The following is a 16,152-nucleotide window of genomic DNA, read 5'->3' as shown; positions in this document are numbered from 1 at the left end:
ATAGAAAAAAACAGGAACTTGCTGTCATGTGTCACTGCTGGAAAAGAGAAATCTGTGTGTGTGTGTGTGTGTGTGTGTGTGTGTGTGTGTGTGTGTGTGTGTGTGTGTGTGTGTGTGTGTGTCTGTGTGTGTGTGTGTGTGTGTGTGATGGCACATATGGTTTTACATGAGTGTGTTTGTGGAAAGATGTCAAATTGGCTCATTCATTGTAGCAACCAAATTCCTCAGTGCTGAGGGAAGCAGTGGAACAGCAGCCACACACACACACACACACACACACACACACACACACACACACACACACACACACACACACACACACACACACACACACACACACACACACACAAAAAATACACTTATAATACTTCACAGTCATTTGGGCTGATACCCTCAGATTATGACCTGAAAATCTGCCTCAGTTTTGATTTTCAGAGATAAATAGAGAACTTTCCTCAACGTCATTCTCTAACCTTAAGAGCAACATCTGAGTAATGATCCTCTGGGAGAGAATGGTAGAAAATGAGAGATGGAGAAAAGAGATGGCGAGACAAGAGAAACAAAATACGTTAAATACAGTAGAACATGTGTCGGCTGTTCCTGAACTCATATTGACTCCTGGACGTTAGAGACATTGAATATTGTTTGGACACGGACTCCATTCATAAACACACACACGCACGCACGCACGCACGCACGCACGCACGCACGCACGCACGCACGCACACACACACACACACACACACACACACACACACACACACACACACACACACACACACACACACACACACACACAACACACACACACACACACACACACACACACTCACACACACACACACACACACAATTATTCCATCAGTGACGAGAGTGGTTTTAAACTCTCTCATTGTTTTTTTCACTTGTTCTGAAGTAAATACGATTATCATATTTACTGTACTTTATACTACATTGTGGCTATTTATGTTGCCTAATAAATACTAAATAAAATACTATATACTTATAAAATACTAAATACTTCTATACTTAGTATAGAAGTTTTTTGACCGTATGCTGAATTGTTGTCACATCTCACATGTTTTGTTAGGTTTTCATCCCTTGGGTTGGCCAAAAGTGATGTCTGGAGGGGGGTACAGGGGGGGGGGGGGGGGTAAAATAAAAAAATATTTTACATTTGAGAAAAGAAAAAAGCACTAAATTTGGTTAAGGTATTTATCTGACAAAATATAAATCTATCTGACAAAAGGCAAACTACAGATACAGGTTTTATTTTACAATGCAAAATAAATGCATAGAAAAAAAAAACGTTCACAGGAAAAAGCATACATTAACTATATCAGTTATTAATATTTTGTTGGTTCTTTCTTGTTTTTGCATCTATTTTTCTTTGTATGAAGGTCTGGACAAAAATATATGTCCGCACAATATATGTTTCAATGCATTATTCAATAGAAAACAATTGACTCCAACCACAACTCCACAATAATATGCTTACATCACAACATTTTTTTTATAATATTTGAATAAAGGGTGAAGATGGCAATTTTTCTAGGGCAGACATCAAAAATATGAGATGGGAGGAAAAATAACAAGTCAATGCTTTTTCGTTCTCTGGCAAATGTTTTGCGTTCCACCGAGAAACTTTGCATTTGCTTGCAAAATCTGTACTCCACATAAGTAGGCTACTATAAACTACAAGTTGCTTTCAAATACAATAGTGTCATTCCACACATATGTTTGGTGTTTGGCTGCAGTTTTCCTTCATGCCTGTCACTGCAGCTCAGGTGCTGACACAGCCAATCAGAGGTCAGGCAGTTCATCTCAATAGCAACTCTCACAGATTATTGGCTGTCTGCACTGTTGCGAGTTCTATAAAGAACCAATCAGAGGTTCATTGTGTTCTTATGCAAATATCTGCTTGACCAGACTTGTAATGTCATTCATTTTATTCAGGTAAAAAAACTGATATTAACATTTGTGTATTTGGGTTTGTAATGTAGGCTATGTTATGTATTACCATAATTCATCCCAGGTGTGAGTGCATGCATGTTATTTTAGTTAATAGTTCTGCTGACAGAAAGTCACACATAGTGACAGCTCTGACATGTTTTTAATGAACCTCGTACCCTGGATGTGACTTCATGAGGTGCACAGTGTGTGAATGTGTTTTTCAGGAACATTAGTATTGATGGTCTTAACTAGCTTTCAGTTTGTGCTGCCAGTGTTGAGTACTACCTCAGTCTAACTGTATGAAGAAAAAGCAAATAACGTAGTTTTAACAAGTTAGCTCATGCTTGTGGAGTGCATACTTATTTCAATGACTCTTCTGTTGATTTTTTTTTTCTTTTTTCTTTTTTTGTGTGACAGAATATTATTAAAACTCTTTTTTTTATATATAATTTTGCATTTGGTCACTACTGTAAAAAGTGAATATGGGTGTAAGTTGGATTACTAGAACTATTTGAGTCTATTTACTTCGTATTTCTGCTTTCATAATCGTAATTGATTATTGTACACTCATTCAACTTGAACGCATAGAAATTCACAGACACTCAAATATCTCACTTTCACCCAAAGTATAATTTCCCTTTAAGGACCCCCGCGTCAGACGTTTTTTCTGACGTCATGACGCACGAGCCTGTCTGGAACTTCTGCTCAACCGCCATTTTCTTTTTGAAAATGAACAATGAAAAGTGTTAATTTCAATATAGTAATACGTCAAATAAATATTATTAAAAGTGTTAAAAGTTGTATGTGTTAATATTATTTAATGGACTTGAGCTACCATGAACTAACAATGATTTTTTTAATTATACATTGGCTAAACTCAAGCTGTAAACTCTCACATAGACCTGTTCATATCAGTACATTTAAAGCAGAATATTATTTGACCAATATGTGCATCTCAAATTGTGTTGCACTTCAAAGGTCCAGTTTTTATTCATTTTTCAGACATAAAGCCACCTCTCAGTACTAAATTGGATTCTTTCTCGTGGCTTATTGCACTTAAACAGTCAAATACACACAAAATAATGTCGAGAATTTATGCAAACACTGTCAGTTTTGTTTTAACTGCAGGCCTACATAAACAGTTGAGAAAGAAAACATGTGTAACATTATAATGAATCTGTGTGTCAGGTCTTAAAGTGACAGCAGCCTAATATACCTGCTGCCAAATTATGAGATAATATTAAAAAATATCTATTTAGTAATTTTTCCCCATGCTATCAATGTCAAAATTGTGGCCAGTGAAAATGCTGAGTGGCTAGTAAGTTTGGAAAACCACTATTCACAGTGGCTGGTGAGCAAACAAAAGTTAATGTCTACCCCTGTGTACAGTATACAGTATATAATCGTTTTTAAACTGTAATGTACAGACTGTATATTCTGTCCCCTAATCCTAACCATATCCCCAAAACTCTCCATCACAGAAAATATTCTGCATTTTTACATTCATTTTCGTATTGTCCTCTTGTGGAGAAATTTTGTCCCCATAATCTAGGGTTTTCCAGAAACACGTTCACAATCTAGATTCAAACCATTCTTACACACACACACACACACACACACACACACACACACACACACACACACACACACACACACACACACACACACACACACACACACACACACACACATATACACACACCCACACACACACATACACACAGTGATTTTGATGTTGGGTGGAAAATGTGCTGTAACCCACAAATCCCTTCACTGCTGACAGAAGTTTCCTACTGAGAAAGAACCAACACACACACACACACACACACACACACACACACACACACACACACACACACACACACACACACACACACACACACACACACACACACACACACACACACACACACACACACACACACACACACACACACACACACACACACACACACACACACACACACACACACACACACACCCCTAAACATCTTCAAACACCATATTTCATTTACATGACAACTGCATGCTTTAAATGAGGTAGACAAGAATGAAACAAGATGTTCATAGAGTTTAGACTCTATGTTCTGGGCTTTCACATCCAGTCTCTGAGGAATTACATTCCAAAACCTGAAAATAATGTCAGGAACAAAGATGGGAAGTGATGTCAGCATTACTGCTCCCCTGCGTTGCCAACAATCCTGCACCATAACCCCACCCACACTGATCTCCGGCCAATCGCTTTCTATTACACATTATCAGTTTACTGTAAGAAGAGGGAATATGTTGTTTAAAAAACTAAAATCATAAAAAAACATTGTGCTTGACTGTGTGGATGAATATGATTCTCCTACTGCTCATAAAACATTCACTATTCACTATAAGAGATAAAGATGGAAAGGATCTCAAGCTGACTGAAGATGTTACTATAGCTATACGCATTTAGACACGCTATTCCTTGAAAATAAATTCCAGCACAGCTACAACAACCATAATGAAATAACCCTCACAATAGATTGGCTACTGCTTTACAATGAACACTGTTAGAGAGCTACATATGGCAATTTATGTTCAATAAAATACCATACTCATCTCCGTGTCGCTTTTATAACATTTCAATTCCCTCAAATCTCGCCGTCTCCCAAAAGCCAAGCCAATGGATTTTTTCTTTATAGAATACTGATTGTTTCAAAGCAGCTTTACGGGGATAAACAGGAAATTAATGATTCAATGATGCAAACAGAATTGAACTCTGCTGTAAAGCAGCTCTAAAAAGACAATAGTGTCATTGTTCAGTGTTGATTCTGTTCAATAACTGTGTAAAGAGCAACAAATATGAAATGAGTTCAATTCAGCTATAAACCAGCACTGTAGTAAGCGGTGATGTCATTGTACAGCTCAGTTGAGTTCTCATCCAATAGTTTCAGTGCAGTTCAGTTCAGTATATTGCTGAATATTAAGTGTCCCCAACTAAGCAAGCCAGCAATGAGGCATAGAGGAAGAAGCTGTAGGCAGTTTATTTGAAGAAGTAATATGCAGACAGGGTGAACAGGATAGAATTTCAGCCAGAACGGCAAAACACAGCTATACATTACACAAAAAGCAAACGACTGTGGTACACTGCGGTCAAACACACTGAAAGATGGTGATGTCATAGTAGAAAATATTAATCAGATCTAAATATGTATGTGTGTGTGTGTGCGTGTGTGCGTGCGTGCGTGCGTGCATATGTGTGTGTGTGTGTGTGTGTGTGTGTGTGTGTGTGTGTGTGTGTGTGTGTGTGTGTGTGTGTGCATGCGTGTGTGTGTGTGTGTGTGCATGCGTGTGTGTGTCTGTGAATTAAATTGCTCAAATGCACTGTTCTCTTCACTAACTTAATTTTCTTCATCATTTGTGCTTAATGTCTTTGAATCGGCTCGTGTTTTGGTGATTTATAGTGTATGAAGTCAGTTTATTTTAATTCAGTTTTTATTTTAATGACATTTTATGAATTTTAGTGGATAGTAAAGATTATATCATTAGAAAAAATGTAATATCCTGTTAAACATGAAAGTATTATCAGGGCTACTGTAGGTAGTAACAGATTACATGTAATCTGAATTATATAATCAGATTCCACAAATTAAATACTTTTAAAAAAAATATTTTACATTTTAAAATACAATTTAATTACTTTTTTATTGATCAAATGATTACAAATTATTCACATAATGATTCTCCCTAATTATTATTTTTATATGTTTTAAATTTTCTTTTCTGAGAAAGCATATCACTTATATTTAGAAAATCTGCAAGCTCTGTGAAATTGTACACAAAGACCAGCCACTAGTTTTACTGTCTTTGGAAGGCTTTTGTTTTTTAAACACAAATTTATTATGATTTTTTTTTTATTTTAAAATACATTTTTAATGATTTTATTTATTTATTTAATTAGCTTGTCATTAAACTCAAAAACTCCCTGCAGTTCCTTATGTAATGTTTACTGCTTTAATTTTGATCAAATTTCTCTTTGTTTTTTTATATCAGTATGGTATAGTATTATCCTATTCAATTCAATGTGATAAACGAGTTAGGTGAAAAGTAATATAAAAGTAATCAAAAAGTAGTCCGATTATATTACCTAATGTGTAATGTAATGGACCTACATTTATTTGTCTTGTAATTTGGAATCAGTAACAGACTACAAAAGTAATCTATCCAGCACTGAGCATTTTGCAATCATTTAAAGTCGCCCTGTGGTGAAAATCAAGCTTTTAATGTTGTTTATATGTCTATTTAGTGTTTTTAATATGCTATAAGCAAAATCATGTGTAAATTCAGCACCATTGCTGAATACTATCTCCTTCAAACTCTAGTGAACCAATGTTCGAAAACGCGGTTTGAAATCGCTGGTGTTTCTGACGTCACAAACTACCTTGTATCCAAATCATGACAGCGTGTGATCGTCAACGAGTGGATCTCTGAGCTGCTGTGAGTGAGTGGAGGCGGAGCTAATTTGCATATTTATAGAACAGCGTATACTAAATGAGGCAAGGCTGTAGCGTTGCATTCAAGCTATTTTAAGGCAGGAAGAAAAACGTTTTTCAAGGAAAAAACGTTTAAATATTTACTTTTGGTGATCAAAGATGAGTTTTAAGGGATATAATTGTTGACTACAAGGGGACTTCAAGGCACTTCTCCTTAACCTTTTTGGCATAAATGGATCTTTTTTTTTGTTGTTGTAATAGTGTACTGTACTTGTGCAATCTTCATTTAAAATGAAATGTCTCTTGTTCTGATATTTTGTATCTGCAATGACATGCATAAGCGTCCAAATACTTGTTGGGGCCACTGTACACCATCACAACCACCCGAAATGCTTTGTCAGGGGTGAATGACCTCTGTTCCTGTACAGTGTGCTTGTGTTTGTGTGGGAGTGGGTTGATTTACTCTGTGTGACAGTAGCACAAAAAAAGAGATCTGGTCTTACAGGAGTGTGTGTTCATGTGACTCTGTGTTGTCAGGTGTAGGTCGTAGTGTCCAGTCTCAGCTCCACCTGTGATTTATTTATTTGTCTTTCCCTCCCTCCTGCTGTTTTTCTTTTCACTCGTTATTTTGGATCACCTCTCCTTGTCCTTCCTTCTCTTGTCCTTTTGTTCCTGCTCTCAGCATGTGGACCCAGATGGCAAAGACCTTAAAACAAACATATTCCCACGGATACACACTCTCTCGCTTTCTCTGAACCCAATCCATGTGCTTTATTAGCTAATAATGTGTGACTGAGAAAATGTTTAACTGATGTCAGTCATCATAAAATCACCTCGATGATGTACATTTACAGTGTAGCGACTCTTGCGCAACTGTGGACTGATTTGTCTACTCATGTTATTATGTCATACTGTGAAAGATTTAATATTGAAAGATTATATTTTAAATATAAAATAAGTATAAATATATTAGATATATTATAATTGTATATTATATATTTATACATATATACAAATATATTCGTATTACATATATATTACATATTTCTTTCTTTCTCTTGCATTGCATAATTGTGGAATGATTTATCTACTCATGTTATTATTTAGATTATTTTACATTTAAAAATATAAAATAATATGTATATAAAAATAAGTATACACTATTATCTAAAATAATATTATATATTATTGTATATTTATAATATTTACTATTGTATATTTACACTTTACACTTTTATTTACATTTAGCCTATATGTGTTAATAAATTACATCAATTTCTTTCTTTCTTGGTCTTTAATATAAATTTTCTTATTATAAATATACATTTTTAAAAAACAGTTAATTATATTTTCATATTATATTAAATAATTCATATTTAACAAATGTTAATAATTATTATTATTGCACGCTATGATACACCTAAAAATTAAAATAATAAATTAAACAATTATGTTATATTAACAACTTTATGATTTATTATTATTATTATATAAACACAGATATTAAGGAAACCAACATTCATTGAAACATTATGATATAGCATGATAGCATGATACTTACGTTAGAAGATTCTGTGATAAGCATGTGAACATGAGAGACTAAAACACAAGCTCTTTCACCTACTGCGTATCAAATTTCATGATTAGTAAACTCGGACCTGCGATTTCAGTTTAGGAAAGATATTAACCTGAACGATCAGTTTTTTTAATGTTTACCAGATTGAAATATTAATACAAATGCATCAAAGTCTTTTTTTTTCTTTTTTCTTTTGACACGTTGTCACATCCATCTTCTTCATTTTCTTTTAAGCCTGCAGGGTTAAAATCATCTAACTGTAACTGAGGGTTTTAATATCAGCCTGTCATTCAATATCTACATGGACTTTCATACAGCTGATAATGAAAAGCGGCAACAGAGAAGGGAGATCATGAGGAAAAAGAGACTCCTAATGCATTCTTAAGATTTACAGGGCTGTGAAATCCTGTCTGATGGCCCTCAGGATGTAAAACTAATCACACACAGACACACACACACACACACACTCTTGACCCTGAGATTGTGTGGTCATGAGGCCTGGATGAGCACGACGTCTACAGAGAGAGAACGGAGGCCGCTGGAGGTCACGTGAAGGTCATGTGCGCTGGGTGGTTCTTTCCTGCCCAGGGTAAAAGAGCCCCGAGACAGGAGAGGATGCAGGCCATGAGGTCACTTCCTGCTGAGGTGTAAACTTAGCCAGTGGCTGTTGATGATGTTAGTTATTGGTTGGCATCTCCCTAACGTTTCCTCTGGGTTTCCTCAGGAGCGTCTGTGCAGGCTTACTCGCATCCTGTGCACCATACATCATTTCTCTGCTGCATTCTGGGATGTATATTTATGAGCGAGTGTGTATGGTTATGCATTTAATTTTTGTCCGTGGTAACAATGGATGTTGTCAGCGGAAGTGTGACTTCTTCCTGTAACATCATCGTTCCGAAGTCATCCGTCAGCCCTGAACAGTTACATGGGCTTCATTAAGATTTTCCATGTCTGTTATTATACTAATATCACTCGTCTTGGTTTATGATGTGATTTAACTTTGTTTTCTTGGGGAAATGTGCTGGTGATCTGGGTCATTTTATTGTGTTAAAAAATGTATTATATTCAATTATAAGTCAAATCACCATGAAATCAAAAGGGACCATTCTTATTTTTTCATAGAATATTTCAGTATTTATTATGAATGATTTATCTGTGCATTTATTCTTGTTCAAGAAGCCGTTTCACTCGGATATACGTCACTATAGAGACGAAAAGTCTATCGCAGATTCCATTTCATGCAGATTTTATTGGACTATTAGCAGTCAGAATTTAGAAAAAGAGTGATTTGTTCAAAATATCAAAGAATGAGATTATATATGACCAGGCAGTCATGATATTGAAATGATGTATGAAAAACAACTTTACTGCTGTACCCAAGTGCAAAGTTTGTAATGAAGTGAACTCTTGAACTTGATTTTCTCTCAGTGAGCAGAAATAGAGCGAAGAGGTATTTATAAAAATGTATTATATAAATACATAACATAAATCCAAATGATTAAGTTTGCAGTGCCCTGAATCTTTCTCCCTTGGATTATCCTTTTAACTCTGGATGTGGTTTATTGGGTGTTTGCTTGATAGTTTCTTATTGATCAAGAGCCCACCTCCAAGTCCCTCTTTCAATGTTGATTTAATGAACTATTCTGATACTGTGATGATGGATCAGCACTTCATGTCTAATGTGAAATTGTGTCCTGAAGCAAAACCAGTTGAGAACCACCGTTTTAAAACAAATAGTTTATGTTTCAGTTTATCCAAACTTTTTTCTTGACTTTGAATTCTCCTCTGTTTTTTCAGGGCAGATCTTCATGATGTTGTCTGTGTGTTTCTGTGCATATGTACAACAGGTGTGTGAGGTTATCTGTAGCGAATGTCCACTTCCGACAGCAGGAGCTTCATTTATCATCAGGACTCACTGGTCCATGTGTGTCTTGAAATCTTCATGTGCTGTGAACTCCCTTTGATTGTGTTCCACTTTGAGATGGTAAAACAATTGGTCTCTCTCTCTCTCTCTCTCTCTCTCTCTCTCTCTCTCTCTCTCTCTCTCTCTCTCTCTCTCTCTCTCTCTCTCTCTCTCTCTCTCTCTCTCTCTCTCTCTCTCTCTCTCTCTGTGTGTGTGTCTGTGTGTGTGTGTGTGTGGTGTAGATAAGAAATCTGGCTCACTGAGGTTACCTGACCCTCAGTGTGTTTACAAACACAGCAGTCGACCCCAATAAATCAGTGTCAGTGTGTGTGTGTGTGTGTGTGTGTGTGTGTGTGTGTGTGTGTGTGTGTGTGTGTGTGTGTGTGTGTGTGTGTGTGTGTGTGTGTGTGTGTGTGTGTGTGTGTGTGTGTGTGTGTGTGTGTGTGTGTGTGTGTGTGAGAGAGAGAGGGAGGACAGGTGCAGTGGATGAGCCCCAAGGAAAATCCTGTTTCCCGAAGGAGCAGATTTAAGTTCAAAAGATGCTGTTATTCCTAAACTAAACACACTTAATTCAGTGACACCTTTGTTTATTTGAAACCTGTGCAAATATATTTGAATCTCCTTGAGATTGAATGATACATTTCTTCCGTAGATTTTTTTACCTTGTAGAGTTTTAAAGGGATAGTTCACCCCAAAATAAAAATGCTGTGATCGTTTACCAACTCCCTCATGTTGTTCTAAACCTGCGAGTTTCTTTCTTCTGCTGAACGCAAAAGAAGATATTTTGTAGAATGTTTCGGTTTCTGGTCCCCATTGACTTCCTTAGTAATGTTTATTTTCATACTAAATAAGTCAATGGGGGCCATGAAACTGTCTGGTTACCAACATTTCTTAAAATATCTTCTGTTGTGTTCAACAGAATAAAGAAACTTTTCTTTAGAACAACTTGAGGTTGTTTAGAATAACTTGAGGTTGAGTAAATTATGACACAATTTTTGGTGGAACTATCCCTTCAATACTTATACGGCATAATTAAATTAATTGCTCCCCCTGGTTGTAGAAAATGGAAATATACAGTACAGAGTCTTTTAAAATAGATAAATAAAATGGCAATGGTGACCCATCTACTATAACATGATGAAATCCTTACATTTTATATTTTTGCTTGCAATAACATTTATTATGTACGTTAGAACAAACTACCATTTTTGAATGGCTGCCAAAGGGGAAAAAAACATCTTGAAAAAAAAATCGGCCATCTGCATATACATCTACATCTACTCTAGATACCAATACAGCAAAAATAAAAATAAAAAAAATAAATAAATACAAATTCTGGGCAAATATATTTAATATAGCCTACATGCTAAATGTATGTTGTTTGTTTTAATTTATTTGAAATTCCAAAAAGAAGAGGAGTATACTTTTCCTTTCTCTTACTTTTTGAGGATTCCCCCCCAATATTTTGGACTATATAAATATGTTTAGACATTTTTATATTAAATATATTTAATAGATTTGTATATACAAATATAAGTAACTAAAACTTGTTGAAAATACATTTATGTAAATAAAATCTACTGTATAGTAATATATTTTTGACTATTATATATTTATGTATAATTGTATTTAAAAAAATAAAGAAATATATTATTGAAATTGGCATAAAGTGGTTTATTTTAGTGCGCATAGGGCAAGTGTCCTGCAAGAATTGTTCATTATAGTCATTGTTATTAGTGTTCCTAATGTGAAGTGTGTTGTGAATATTTTGTTTGAAGTTGAAGTAGTTTGTTTTGTGTTTTCAAAATTAGTGTGCATAATGAAGTGTCGTGTGTTCACAGTTTGATTTCTCGTACTGGAGGTTGACTGCTGAAGAACGAATGAACTGACGGGCCAATCTTGAGATTCCCCAGAGGAAGAGAGGGAGGACAGAGGTCAGAGGACAGAAGGACAGATAAAGAGTTAATGCTGAGGTCTCGCTCTCTCTTCTCCACATCTCTGAACAGGAATTCATCAACATTCAGCTGCTAATCACTGTTTAAACACACTTCAGCGCACTCAAGCTCACACACAATACCAGCCCTCACACACACACACACACACACACACACACACACACACACACACACACACACACACACACACACACACACACACACACACACACACACACACACACACACACACACACACATTTAATCCCTAAATCCAACGTCTAAATTAAGTGGTTCTCAAAAACAAGACTTTTAAATAAAACATCAAATTAAACACTGAATATTACATATCACACAGCAAAAATTATTATCAGAAGTTTTAAAGGCTGCTCTCTGCTTGTCAGTCATTTTTGCACGTTTGGTTTTAGTGCACAAGACAACAAAATGAAACTTTTGCAGGGATGAACATTATCTATCTGAACATTCGAGGTTCTTCATTTCTTTGACAACAGGAAATAATCTTTCACGTGTTTTCTAGAAAGCCCCTGCTGAAGGGAAAGAGAAAAGAAAAGAAAATGTCCAATGTGTTTATATGTGCAGCTCTGCTGAAGTCTGATCGCTGTGCCACAAACTGCCAAGCATGAACGGGAATATCAGGAAATGGCATCTCAGTTAAATGCTTCTTTCATATATATATATATGAAGAGTTCAGATGCAAAAGCCTCTAAGTGCCATCTGAAAATTTCTTCTAGAATGATAATTTTTATCAAGCTTGTATATTTAAGTTCATTAATTTCAATTTCAATTTGAATGCAATCAATGAAAATTACCTATTAATTGTCATTTAAGTGAAATTACTGAACTTAAATATACGAGCTTGATAAAAATGATCATTGTAGAAGAAAATTTCAGATGGCACTTAGAGGCTTTTGCATCTGAACTCTTCATATATATATGTACAGTATAAAAATCACGTGTATGAAAAGTCCCCATAAAACATGGAAACCCTATGTGCGTGTGTGTGTGTGTGTGTGTGTGTGTGTGTGTGTGTGTGTGCGTGTGTGTGTGTGTGTGTGTGTGTGTGTGTGTGTGTGTGTGTGTGTGTGTGTGTGTGTGTGTGTGTGTGTGTGTGTGTGTGTGCGTGTGTGTGTGTGTGTGTGTGTGTGTGTGTTAACCCTTAAAACTCTAATATTTTACAGTCATGAGTATTCATTTTGAGGTAATCTATGATGTCATGATGCCCCACTCTGAAATCTGAACCTGAAGGCTTGATGTAAGGTTCATGCTGTCTTCCCTCGAGCACTGTAAATGTGGCTGTTAACTGACCCTGAAACTGTTAGACCTCTAGCCTCCTGCTCTATAAACATTAAACATCCCCCAAACCAGCCTTACCTGTGTCAGATATTCTGAGGCACAGACACAGAACTTTAAACATATGCCTTTACAATGACCTGGTCAACAATGATCTGATTGCTCTGGTTTAAAGAGTAACTCTTGACTTCTCTAAAAGCTTTACAATGTAAAGGTGAGTGTAGGGTCAAACATGTGGAAGTGAGTAGAAATGAAAGAAGTGAAGTAAAGAAAAAAATGGGACTGTATAAGCAGCTGAGGGTTTTGTATGAAAGCCCATTTCTCCCACATAATTTGAAGAAAACATTGCTGAAAAACAAATGCTTCGGTAAATCATAATTTTGGCATAAAAGTGATAATTCTGAGATAAAAAATGTATGACATACTATATCAAAATTATGGATTAAGTCACAATTATGACAAAGTCAACATAAAAAAATTGAAAATCTGACTTAAAAAGTCAACATAAAAAGTGAGATACGGTCGAAATTATAATTATGAGATAAAACATCAAAATTATGACTTTCTACAATATGACTTTTCCCCCCGGTTTCACAGACAACAGACAAGGCTTAGGTTTAGTCCCAGACTAAAATGCATGTTTGAGCTGTTTAACTGAAAGCAACTTGCACTGAGATATCTTATGTCAGTGCCATTGTTTTGTCTCAAGATTCACACCAGGAAAGTTTTTTTTCTAAGGCACAATTATGACAGCTACTTAAATATCATAATTGAACTAAGGTCTAATCCTGGCTTAATCTATAAACCCTGTCTGTAATACCCTTATGTCATAATTTTGATTTGTTATAGCCTATTAATTACAACTTTTCACGCCATTTTCAACTTTGTATGTCAATTATCTCAGTATGTCATGTCTTCAACTTTTTATCTCATAATTATGATTTAATTTAGACATAATTATGACATAAAGTGTAATGATTTACCAAAGAATGATTTTTGCTACTTATGTGGCAGAAATGGGCTTCTATAGTTTTGTGTACTTGCTGAAAGTAAAGTTAGAAAGTTAACTTTTTGTTCCTGTTGTTAATGGGCCACTTGTGTTTACGTATAGGGGGAGACCGGGGACAGTTGCAACACTTTTTGCAGAGGCGGTTTGGATTAGACAAACCAATTGTTTATACAATAAACTTACTTCTGTATGTTAATAGTCTAAACCATTTAAAGATAATTACAGAATCTACATTTTTCACAATTTGCATTTGAACGTAAGGAGTCAGAAGTTGCAACTGAACCCGCGGGCCCGAGGACAGTTGCAACATTGTTTGGGGATGGTTGGAATATGTTACAAATACAGTATATTACAATATGTCAGTGTTAACAAAATGATTATTATTAAAAATGTAAGATATAATAATATTACAGCGTTATTTATTCATCAGCTTTGATTAGATGACAATTATAGATTTGTCTAGATGAGTAGGCCTTATGTGCAGATGTCAAATATTCAAATTGATATAAAATACAGTAGGCTTTTAGTGACATAGGAAGAATGGAACAATTTGTGAGGCAATTAACTTTTATTTAGCCTATTGTCATGTAAAACATTTTTTAAAACTATATTCTATATTATAATTTTTCATTTTGACTATATGTTACGCGTGGTCACAGACATGTGCATGCGTGCACACACATATTAACATAAACCTCCTGTACTTGCTCCAACTTGATGAACTATATTATATTTAAGTAAAAACGTATGAATTTTTTAAAAAAAATACAGCTGTATGTGGTCTGTTTTTATATTTATGCATTGTCCCGTTCCTGTCAGTCATGATAAAACCTCATGTGCTAGCTAAACTATTGACCTTGATACATGCTAACCACACTAGCTTAAAGTTAACATATCACTCATTTAAACCATATAAGTTTGAGCTGAATCACAAAAACAGTGACCACAGTTTAACAAAAACAAAGCTCAAGAAAATAAATACTTTCATACTCTAAAAACTGTTTTTCTTCAATAAATCCTGAAGAAGCTCAGGAATCTCCTTTATTTTTCTCTGCGGGCGGGGGGTCCAATTGAGCTTGTGCAGTGCGAGTGACATTACTCTAGTTTCTTTCTGGTTGGAGAAAAATGACATGTTGCAACTGTCCCCGGTCTCCCCTACAGATGGATAACAAGCATAGCTTACACTGACTTTCAGATCAGAAGCAGCGCCAAGACAAAACTGGACGCCTGTAACATTTTAATTTGTCGCCCTCTGCTGGTTATTATGAGTATCAAGTCAAGTCACCTTTATTTATATAGTGCTTTATACAATACAGATTGTTTCTAAGCAGCTTTATAGTGATAATAGGAAAATGATGCATCACTACGGGTAGGCTATTACCGAGACTAGCATACGTTGAATGTACACAATTAATATATTATATATTATAATACCTGGATATTTTCTCAATTATTATTATTATTATTATTATTATTATTTTTAAATCTATTAATGATTAAAAGCAAGGGGTTAAACAGGGTGGTAACCTGCAAATCATTCAGTACACCACGGTATTACCATCTAATACATCATTATACCATGTTACCATCACACTGTTGTGTGTGTAAGTGGCTGACAAAATATGATCTGGTCTTTTCAGAAAGTTAAATGTTCTGTTAAATAATTAATAAAGAAAAATATACAAAACGCAAAGAGTGAAAGAAAACATTCAGGGGCTGTTTAATAATTAATTAGGATCATAAAATTAGATTATTAATAATAAAAAAGGAAAATCTAAAAACAGAAAGAGTCTCTTTTACTTTGAAAGCTAACACATAATTAACTAATGTGGATAATAACATGCGATACAAATCCAATGAAAAAATAAATTTATACAAAGGAATAAAAAGAACTGTTTATGCATTAATAAAAAAAAATCTCTTCTCTCCTGTTCTATGATTATATAGACTCGTTGTATATATATATATATATATATATATATATATTTATTTATTTATTT

Source organism: Siphateles boraxobius, unplaced genomic scaffold (assembly GCF_051911475.1).
Source record: "Siphateles boraxobius isolate OS27281-9 unplaced genomic scaffold, OSU_SipBor_1 11, whole genome shotgun sequence".
NCBI lineage: Eukaryota > Metazoa > Chordata > Actinopteri > Cypriniformes > Leuciscidae > Siphateles > Siphateles boraxobius.
The sequence above is the reverse complement of the archived record's forward strand: the minus strand, read 5'-3'. Positions refer to the sequence as shown.